This window comes from Rhinolophus ferrumequinum, chromosome X (assembly GCF_004115265.2).
Source record: "Rhinolophus ferrumequinum isolate MPI-CBG mRhiFer1 chromosome X, mRhiFer1_v1.p, whole genome shotgun sequence".
NCBI classification, from domain to species: Eukaryota; Metazoa; Chordata; class Mammalia; order Chiroptera; family Rhinolophidae; genus Rhinolophus; species Rhinolophus ferrumequinum.
Window position 1 is genome coordinate 28,834 of NC_046284.1, and position 11,766 is coordinate 40,599.

An 11,766-nucleotide genomic window follows, 5' to 3' on the forward strand; every position below is an offset into this window, starting at 1 on the left:
ACATATAATGTTTTTGCCTCCGGATGTATTGCCAGTTTATAATTGATTGGCTTAAAAACAAAGATTAATCACTTATAAATTTAAATAATAAAAACTAACTCAAGTACTTTTCATGATCAGGTGATCTAAGAAAATATTTGATACTAAGGATAGTTTAACTTTTAGATATGGTTTCTTTTTTAAGGTATTAACATTAAATAGGGTATCTTTTGCCTGGGTTTACAAACATAAATTCATGTTATCTCAGTCAAAAGTTTTGTCTGTTAACATATTAAGAACTAATAATATGTTATCAGATAAAACTTTTCAGTAATAATATAGTGTGGATGTTTGGACGAGGTTTCTCAGCATCTGTTGGTAACTTAAGATTTCAGTTCTGGGCAACTGGTTGGCTCAGTGGTTGGAGCACAGTGCTCATAACACCAAGGTCACTGGTTTGATTCCCCTGTGGGCCAGTGAGCTGCGTCCTCCACAACTAGATTGAAAGCAATGACTTGACCTGGAGGTGAGCTGCGCCCTCCACAATTAGATTGAAAATTACTTGACTTATAGCTGATGGGTTCCCCAATATTCCCCCAATAAAAAAACTTTAAAAAAAAAAAACTTAAAAAATTTCAGTTTTACTAAGTTGCATTAAATGATAAAAACTATTGAATGTGTAGGTATTTCAAAATAACCAAATGCTGCAATATTAATTACTGGATGAGTCTGAGTTCACCTACTTTTTGGTGTCTTGTCACAGGACATCTGAAAGCTAACTTACGATGTCAGTAAATGTGTTTTTTAATTTTCTTTAAAATATAATTTTTAAAAATTGGTAGATATATTGCTAACAAAAACCTATACTTCTAAACGTTGCAAAATGTGTTTATGGATTTGATAATGGAAATATTGGATACTTGCTTTTAGTTGTCAGTAAAAATTAAGGCTCTGAAGGTTATAGATTTTCATTAATATATAAGGAAATGATGTATGTTTTCAAGAAACGCATAGGGTATAAAAATACATTTTTGAAGGAAAAGACAGAAAGAAGTTTGTCCTAAGGATGATTATTTCTGAATGAGTGAGAGGAGACAAACCAAAAGGGACTGGGAAAGTTATAGAAGTTTTGTGAAGGAAAATCTTGAAGAAATTTTATATATGGTTAAACTAAATGTGACTTAAATAAATTTAAGAATCAAAAGTAACCTGGTGCAAAATTCGGGAAAATTTCTCTCTCTGCTAAATAAAACAAAGTTTGTTAGACTACTGGTCTGCTAATGATATTATAAAACAGTTTTCTGTCTGAAAAGCAAAGATTACATGTCATGAAAATAATTTTCTATGTATTATATTGTCTTAATTAGATCTTCAGTTATTCAGGAAAAATAAATCTAAGAACTGAGTTTTGCTAATAGTTATGTAAACGTCCGTATTTTAGGACTGCTGCAGTTCATGTGTTCTCCTCAGTGTCACATATAGAATACAAGGAAGCTTGTTTTTCCTAACCTGGCAAGGTAATACAATGGTTCTGGTCCACTGTTACATTCCTGATAGAGGCTCAGATCCTAAAAGAAGGACAGGGGGTTTGTTCATATGTCTTTAACAACCGAGACAGGGAATAGGAGGAAAGGAATAGTGAGACTGTAGATGAGGCCAGAGGCAGGCCAGATTTTTGGCTGCAGTTAATAGACAGTTACCTCAGGGCCACCCCGGCAGCCCCAGAAAGGAAAAGGAGCCTGCTTTGGACATGGAAACCCAGGCCAGTGGGGTAAGGTGTGTTCGAATCCTGCAAAGCAGCCATGCCCACTGTGCAAACTGAAGGGCACTGGAGGAGGGATTGTCCCCTGTTCTGAAGGGAGCAGGGACCAACTTCTTCCCTGCAAATGGCTGTAATTGACTGAGGGACCTAAAGTGCCCAGTGGCTCCTCAGAAGAAAGAGCTCATGCTCATCACAGAGGAGGACCTGCGGGTGACCCTTGCCGTGGCAGGTGAGCCTGTTAATTCCCCGATTGATATGGGAGCCATTTATTCTGTCTTGACTGCTCACTCTAGACCTATTTCTTCCTCTAAAATCTGCTTGGTTATAAAGATAAAGAGAGCCCCTAGACTTGGGCTCATTCTACTCAGCCTGTTCCTTACCAATGGTCTATACCTGAGAGAAAATATAAAATGAACAAATCAGACTTAAAAAGGGCTCTGGAGAAGTTTTGTGAGGAGACCTCTAGGCCCTGGCTGTAATTGCTGCCCATTGCTTTAGATGGTGACCTCAATTCTGTTGTGTCCTGTGTTAACTTGGGAGAGGTTCAGCAGGCACTTAGGAAATAGGGGGGACCAGTACCTCCCCCAGGCCAACCCCTCTACACATTGTAGCCCCAGAAAGCCAGGAGGCCAAATACTACTGAGCGCCTAGAGGGTGAGGGGTCTCTAACAGATCAGTTAGCTCAGAAATGAAACGGACCCTTTGCAGTTTTCCCGAGCCCCACAACTGTTGTTGAGCTTCAGAGAGTCGGTGGCTGGGTCCACTTCCCTCGAATCAATTCTGTTTCATTTAAGTCTCCACAGGACGCCCCCAGAAGGAAGACTGTCACTCCTGTCCTGTGAGCCAGCTGAAGACATTGCTCCTCTTCAAACAGACAAGTATGTGTCGTCTGGAACACAGCAGTTTTCATCTCCAGATGGCCATCCGCCAGGGTTCTAACTCGTCCCTCCCGAGGATGACAAGCCAGGCCAGTAGCCACTTAATAACCAGAGGACCTTTCCTCCATAGTCCCCTCCCCGCTGGAACTGAACAGCAAAGAACTTTGTTAGCCACAGGCAGGGACTAGGCCATCTCAGCAGGAAGTAGCAAGAGCCCTGTCACCAGTATACCTGGATTTAAAAATCTTTATAATATAGTTATTTGTTTTCTCTCTACTTTCACCTTACTGATTTTATAGAAATAAAATGAACATAAGGCACGGGGGAGTTTAAACAGAGTCTGATTGGGACGCCACAAAAGAGGCCTCGCCTCTCCTTGCCCTAGAGCTTAACAATTGATCAACCCCCCGCGCCTCCCTGCTGTTTGGGCTTGGAATGTCCTGTCCTAGTTCCTGAGCTTAGGATGTCCCCTGTCCCAGTTCCCTGCTTTAGATAATTACCCTGAAACTTGTGTCCCTGTACTTACTGATCACAGTCTTTATGGCCTAGCATTCCTTCCAGGTTACTGTCATCACTGCTCCTTGGTTGGTGACCACATTGGAGAACAACATCGCCAGAAGGAAGGCTCCGTGCAGACCCCTGGAACTATCAGGTGGCCTCTGGAGGAACGCACAGATTTCCCCTTAAATATGCCAGGCTGGTCTGAGAATGTTACGGCAGTTTTTGGAGGTGTTAACCGGCTGCCTTCTCAGACCACCGGTGCTCTCATAATAAACGCTTATTCTATGACCCAGCTCCTGTGTAGGTCAACTGGCTGAAGGGCGCACGCAGCATGAGCCCCGGACTTGTTTGGCCTCCCTGTGGTCTTTCCATACCCAACCTTTCAACTCGCACATCTTGGTTCCTTTTGGTCTGGTTCTCCAGGGATGCCTCTTTTACAAGCAAAATAAACCTTTGCTTTGCACGCCACTGCTCCCAGATGTGGCAACATACAGAGGCTGTCTAGGCAAACTATTAATTCAAAAGCAGCCCTGGGGAAGGTCGGGAGCCAAGAGGGGCTGGTGACATAAGGCTGCATAGGTAAGAGACAGGCGAGAAGGCAGTTAATTCAGGTGTGCCAAGCCCTGTGCCGGGTTTCGCCTCCAGGACTCCACATTCCAGCGGGCAGCTGCCAGGGCACAGATGACTGCACCTGGGGCACAGCCCTGGGTCTGGCACCTTGGCTCAGAAGCCTTTGGAAAGCAGAGCTTATCCTGACCTCCACTCAGGTGTTATTCCCAAGATGCACACAAGATGGCAGCAGAGAATAGCTTTTCCTGGTGACCTGCACATACTGTTATTCCAAAGATGAACACGAGATGGCAGCAGAGAGCGTCTCCCTGCCCACCCGCTTTAAAATGAGATTCCAGACCCTGGGGCTGAGCTCGCTGAGAGATAAACCCAGTTCCAGGCCCTTCACACACCTCATCTCACCCACTGTCCCCATTTTCCAGATAAGGCAGAGACGATTACTATCCACATTTCACAGGTATTTAAAGGGGAGACTGATTCTAACACAGTGCTGAGTCCAGAACCGAGGCTGAAATGGGCCCACATGGGCCAGTAGACCTTGCACACACGGGGTCCTGGACACACAGTGATCCAAACAGTCCTTACAGCACTGGGTGGAATCTTGGTCATTCTATTCAGGAAAATCTGCAGATAACCTCACGTTCCACCTTGCCTTGCACTCACCCAGGCTGGTTTTGGGGTGGGACCAGGGCCGGCAGATGGGGACAGGGACGGGTGGGAAGGGAGGTGGTGGCCTGGCCCTTCCCAGGAGGACAAGAAGCACCAGATCCCTGTGACGAGGACTCCCCCACAGCTATGCGAGGCCTGTGCTCGGGCCTTTTTAAATCTCTTCTTCCTCAGCCCTGAGCATGGCTCTGCTCTGCCCACGCCCCCTTCCTCTGAGGTCACAACCGACAGGAGCTTCCTGGCTGCTCAGACTGGAGTCTGGGGTGACACTTTCCTTATGGAGGGGTGCCTGAGCCTCAGATAAGTGCAGAGCTGACGACTGTCCCCTCGAAGTACTACCTGTGCGACTTCAGGCAAAGACTTTCATGGAAAGTCAGTCTCCTCGCCTGTTAGGTGGGGATAACCCACTCTCAATCTTGGGGTGGCTGTGAGGTCAGTGAGGTGATGCAGGTCGGCTCCTGCCCCACACGTGATGGGCCCTCACTCCCCCTCCCTCTTCCCTTCTCAGTCCTTTCTCTACCTTCCATGGGCTGGAAGGATCAAGCGTTTAGCAAACAGCCTCCTTGTGGCAGAATGAGCTTTCCTATTGGTGTCCACACAGCCACAGTCCTCTGAGTGCTGACTCTGGTACCTGTGCCAGCTTCATCCGCAGGGCGGCACTCACCACAGCCCCTCCCTGGTCATCTCACCCCCACTCATCTCCAAACTCATGGTCCCCACCTCAGCTCAGGCCAGCAGCACCTCTCACCAGTCTTCTCAGTGGTCTCCCTGCTTCCCTTCCCTCTCTCTGGTCCATTGCTACCTCCACGCTGTGACCAGCTAAATCTTTCTAAATTAGGGATCTAATCCTGTCACTTATTGTGCCTACAACTACCAACAGCTTCACTTGGGCTAGAGAATAAATTCTTTATCATCAGCACAGTGTTGAGACTTTGTCAGGCCTCATATTCTTCTCCTTGTCTCATTTCCTATCATAACACCCCAGTTCAGTCACCAGGTACCCCAGTTGTCAGCATTAACCTGTCTGGTTGGATGACCAGTGTGGGCTTTAGCAGAGGTTGCAGCACTGAGACTGAGCCTGAATGCAGGAACCTGAATAAAATACAGACTTTAGTGAATAATAATGCATTAGCATTTGTTCATTAACTGTAAAAATTATTTAAAAATCTAGACAGAGAGGAAAAATTAAAAGTCAAATAAGAGAAACCTATTGCATCAAAATGGGTGATTTCCTAGGAAACATACACCTTAACAAAGTGGACCCTAAAATAAGGAAAATAGCAACCAATTAGCCATCCAGGACCTCTTTCTCCTGCTGGTTCTCCTCACATTGTTCTGCGGTTCCCTCTCCTGGGACAGGGAAGGCACAGGGACACAGCTGTTTGACACCTCCCCTAACCCAGTGTCCTCCCCACTACCCCCCACCCAGTGTCCTCATTTCCCCCACCCAGAAGTCTCTTGATTCTGATATGTCAGCTAGGACTTTTTTGATTGCAAGGGACTGGACACTGTTACTGAAATAAAATAAATTAATATTTTTAAATGGTAGAAATACATTAATACTTGCAAGAGGCCCGTTAAGAGTGGGTTTGGACCTGGAAGTTTCATGTTCTCAGTGGCACTTTGTGACCTGATTCCTCTCCAACACTCTGTCATGCTAAATGCCTTTGGGTGGCCCCATTCACAGGCACAGTCTCTCTCCCTGCATTCAGGGCCTCCAGCCACTACAGGCTGACACCCACTCACTGTCCATTCTACCATGAGGGTCTCTTTCCCTTGGGTTCCATGAAAAGTCATGGCCTTAAATGTTTTTGGCCTGGTGTGGGTCACCATCTCATGCTTGAACCCATCAGAGCACCCAGAGGATGGGTTGTGGGGTTGGCTAGACATGGGGTCAGCCCTCTGGAACTGTTTGGACTGGAAGCAGGTGAGATGAGTCCCTAAAGGAAGTTGAGGTGCTCGACTTGGGCCTGAGAACAGATGCTGGGTCAGGGAAAGCAACAGATTCCACATCACTAAACCCTAAACCCCAAACCTAAAACCTAATCCTTAAACCTGAACACTAAGCCCTTAACACTAAACCTAAACCTAAACCATAAAACCTTACAAACATAAATCATAACCATCACTATAAAGAATAATACTAACCTATAACCATAAAGCATAAGCCACAAACTATAAATTATGAACGATAACCATAAAGCATAATTATAACCATAAACCAGAGCCGTAACCATAAACTGCAACCATAAACTGAAACCATAACCAAACTTTAAACCATAACCTTAATCCATAAACATAACCATAAGCCATAAATGTAATATATACTCTGTTACCATTCACCATAAATTGTACACATAGCTGTAAACAGGAAACATAAACCATAACCCATAACTTTAACCCCTAACCCAGCCCTAATGCCCACCCTAGACCAGGCCCTACTCCTACCTAGCCCTGTAAATGACTAACGTTAACCGTTATCCAACCAAATCACGGAGCTACATCACAAAAACAGAATATACGGACCTACATCCCTTATAAAGATGTACATGAATCCTCCATAAAATAATAGTAATATGAATCCAACAGCACATTAAAATGATTATGCACCAAAAGCAATGGCCTTTACACCAGAAATTTGAGGGTTGTTCAACTTACAAAAACCAAGCCAGGGAATATCCGACAATAGTATGAAGGAAAAACCCATGATCACATTGGTGAGGCACAAAGAGCTTTTCAGAAAACCCAGTCCTATTTCATGATTTAAACACTCAAGAAAGTAGGGACAAAAGGAAGTTTCTTCAGTGTGATCAAGAACATTAGGCGATACTTAAGCAAGCTTCATGGCTCCTTATTGAAGATGACAGGTTTAGTCCTGAAATCAGGAACAAGGCCAGGATGCTGGCTTTCACCTCGTCATTCAATAATGTACCGGAAGCTGGATCCAGAGCAATTAGGAAAGGAATGAGAGGCATCCCTGTGAAAGGAAAAACTAAAGCTGTCTATTCACAGATGACACGATGACACGTCACATCTTCTTATAAGTATATAATAGGACTTCCACAGACAGGGCGTGCCCACTCACAGAGGTCGACTGCAGGGCTCACAGCAGGCCCTCCCCCCATCTAAGTCCACTGATTTTTTTTACAAAGGGCAGACAACATTACATTGGGTAAAGAAAGGTCTTTTCATCAAATGCTGCTAGGTAACTGGCCATCCACATGAAGAGAAATGAAACTGGACCCTAACTTCACACAACAAACAAAAATTAACTCAAAATAGACAAAGGGCTTAAATATAGAAGGTAAAAGTATAAAATCTTGAACAAAACATGGAGATATATTTTCATCACCTTGCATTAGCAATGGTTTCTTAGATATGACACCACATACAAACAACAAAATAAAAAATAGATAAATTGGACTTCCTCAAAATTAAAAACATATGCTCATCAAAAGAAGCTATCCAGAAGGTGAAAACACAGCCCATAGAATGGAAGAAAAGAGTTGCAACTTTTATCTCTGATAAGAGTCTGTTATCCAGAATAGATAAAGAACATTTACAACTTATGAACAAAAAACACAGACAACTAACATTTTAAAACGGACTTGAATAGACCCTTCTCCAGAGAACTCATGCAGATGGTCAACAGGCACACTAAGATGTTCCACATCCTCAGTCCTGATGCAAATGCAAATGAAAACCACAGAGTGATCCTCCCTCACACACACTAGCATGGCTATAATCCAGAAACTAAAACTAACAAATGTCATCAACAATGTAGACAAATTGAAACCCTTAAACATGGCTTGTGAAAATGTAAAATCCACTTCTATACATGTAGCAGGTGTTCAAACATGAATCCACTGCAGCACTGTTCACAACACCAGAGGCATAAACAAGTCAAACATCCATCTTAATCAAAAGTGAAAACAAGGTAAGGAATTGTGCACTGGTACAGCAGGATTCTGTAGATTGATGCAATTATGAACATATTTAATCTAGAAATATATTTCCTCATAGCACACAAAAAATTGTTAATGTGGCAGAAGACATATTTACTAATACACCCAAATATATTTAATTCCTCTGAAATAAAAATTAAACAGTCGATAAATCTATATTCAGTAATTAGTGTTTCATTATTTTCTCTTATTTAGAAATGTTCCAGACATTCAATGAATACCATCATTTAATTTAGATGGCAAAACTTTAAAGATTCAACTTACCAAAGGCACCTAGAAAAACTTTTCAATGTATATATACAGTACAATTATTGTTTAAAAGTTTGCCTAAAAACCTTTTATTTGTATCTATCTTATTTTCGTTAAAACTTTATGAGATTTCAATTACCCAAGCTATTTTCTTGACACATTCTGTAAAACAAATATCATAAACTTATTTTTGTTAACACGGCTAAAATAAATGTATTTTATATTAATAACTTTCAAAGACATGTCTATATAATCAAACCAAACTTAAATCAGCTTTAATATGAAATAGTTCACCAGATCGTCTGATCCTGAAAAGTATTTGGGTTAGTTTGCATTTTATTTATCAATTTATATATACATTTAATTTGTTCAAGCCAATCAAATATCACAAACTGGTAACACCATCCGGAGCTAGAAAACATCTGACCACAATCAAACACCATTTCAGACAGAGATCACAAATTAACAGAATTAGTAATAACTATAGAGAACACACAAGATGTTTTACCAAGAAAACAGCTGGTTGTCACAAGAGCTCTGTAACACAATGTAAATGTAGCAGTCTTTCCCATTCCAGGATCCATCGTCTGTCCATGGACAGTGAGGACTAAACAGTTAGACAACCAACCAGCCTCTTTACAGCTCAGGCCAGGAAGCCAGAGGCCCCTCCACACCGAGTACAGAGGAAGCAGCCCTCCCAGAGCCAAAGGGTCACCCCCAAAGACAATCAGAGAAAGCACAGACCGTCGTCACCCAGGAGGTCAGGATGGTGGGGTGGACAGGGTGTCTCCGGTCTCCCAAAAAATGTGAGGCACCTCCAGCCCCAAACGCACTAAATCGTGGTCCCCGGGAGGTGCTACTAGACTGGGATCTGTCCAGCACTAACGGGTAAGGAAGACTGGGGGGACAGATGCCCCTTATGGGCAGAGGCCCCTCAGGACACACTCCCCTGGGAGCGGGCACAGCCAGGCAGAGGCGCACTGGGAACCCCAGCTTCTCCCACTGGCCACCAGGCTCAATGGAGTAAGTGCACCTGGCCGATGGTGGGGACCAGAGAGGATTAGGTTCCCCAGTCATAAAGCCAAGCTCCCGGAACACAGAACAAGAAGGAAAGAAAAACCTCACACAGTTTTTAGACAGGGACCCACAGCAAAGTTTGTCTCCACAGACACCGGTCTGGAGAGATCCGCTTAAGTCCCCAGCGTATGGGGCCGGCTCCAACCAACCACAGGCTTACGGGAGCCTGTGCCTGTGTTCTGTCCCCGTGGTAGTTCCTTCTTAGGACAAAGGACACGCAAAATACACACACAGGAAAAAAGGAACATCTCTGGGAGGAAAGAATACAAACCCTAGAGTCTCTCGGTGCAAGAAGTTAGCTGCACAAATATTTTTCTCTGCTGATCTAAATTCAGGAAAGACAAAGGCCTCGTACCGCTTCTAACTTCTACCCAACCCCACACACAGAGACCAGGAATTGTAATACATGTGCACCTAGAATTCATATAAGCATGAAATTTCCAAAGACTGAGGAGAAACCGGATTAAATATTGTAAGGGTGACACTGTCTTCTATTTTGAGATTGAAACCTATAATGTAATTCGATTTAACGGGGTAGTTTAGCTTGGGACTTTCTGAAAGTTTTTTTCTTCACCTCTCTCTGGCTAAATTTAATGACTCTGTTTACTATACATTTATTATTCAGACCAGTTTCAATGACTCTCTTTACTCCTGGCCAAGACCACCTCACCTCCACTCACCCCTTTTTTCCTTTGTTCTTCCTCTTCTTCTGTGCCCAGGAAATCTTTCGGCTGTGCTAGGAGGTGGGGTGGGGGTTCTTTGGACAGGTGTCCTCCATTCCCCAGATTGCTGGCATTTGGAATAAACCTGCTTTTCTTTCCACCAACCTCCTCTGGCTTTCATGCAACCAGCAGCCAAACATTTAGCGTGGTAACAATATAACATTTTAGACAACGGTGGGAGTTGGCTCTTAGACTTTAGATGTAAAAATGGGAGATTTACGGTAATTCAGGAAAAGCTGAACACACGTGGCAGGTCAAGTTTTGTGAGGCTCCTGCATGGAGTCTTCCTGTCTACTGCTAAGAGGATTGTGCTCAGGGTTTTATTTGTGCTTCACAGTCTTTAAGGAGGCAGGAAAAGGGGAGCCAGGCTGGAAGAGGGAGGCTTGTGTTGTTAAAACTGCCCCTTTTGAAATTTTTATTTTATTTACCTCAGCGGGCCTAGGGCAGCTGTGGACTGTGTTTACATTTCTCATCTACTCGGCAGAGGGCCTGGGGGAGACGCTGAGACTTTCTCATTTCTATCAGACTGAAAAATCAGCTTCCATTTTTGTCAAGTTTGTGACCGGTTATCAAATCCTTTAAAACCTGTTTCAACATACCAGTTCTCAAAATCTTGTATCTCCACAAATTTTTAAATTTGCACACCTCTTGATTTGCTCTTCTGCCTTTTTCAAACCTAATGTTGATATTAACATCTATAGGACCCAAGCTGCTGAAGAAATAATTCAAAAGATTAAGAATGGTTAAATTTCCTTGTATCCGTTTATATTAAAAATGTGGTCTTTCTCTAGGTACCAATAAAACAGCTGTTTGTCATGAGAGTTCTCTAACACATTTTCCAATTTAGAAGTTTTCCCAGGGGAAAACTTCTGGCCACTGACGGTAGGATTTTAATAGCTACTCAAACCAATAAGCCTTTTCACTGCTTAACCAAGGAAGCAAAAGGCTCTCTGTCCCTATGGTATTTCCTTGTTACGACAAAACGACACAAGAGACATAGACACCAAAAAGCTGACCATCTCTGAGAGGAAAGATTCAATTCAAAAACCCCATGAGTCGCTACTCCCGAGAAGCTACCTTCACAAATATTTTTTCCTGCCAATAAACATGTAGAACAGAGGAAAAGGACATGTAGCACTTCTAAATTCTCCCAAACCCCACAGAAATAGACCAGGAAGTCTGACAGGGAAAACAGAAACACTGCTTACCTCGGCCCGCAGATATACACAAGCTCTCAGCTGCAGCAGTTTCCAGGAGCTAGCAGGGCCCCAGCCAGGCAAGCTTCCCAATACTGTGGGGACTTAAATAAAATAAAGGCTTTTGCTCTCACCTTTTAAGTTCTTCTTGCAGACTTAATAATCAAATTAACAAAATCAGATTAACAAAATAAAATCGAG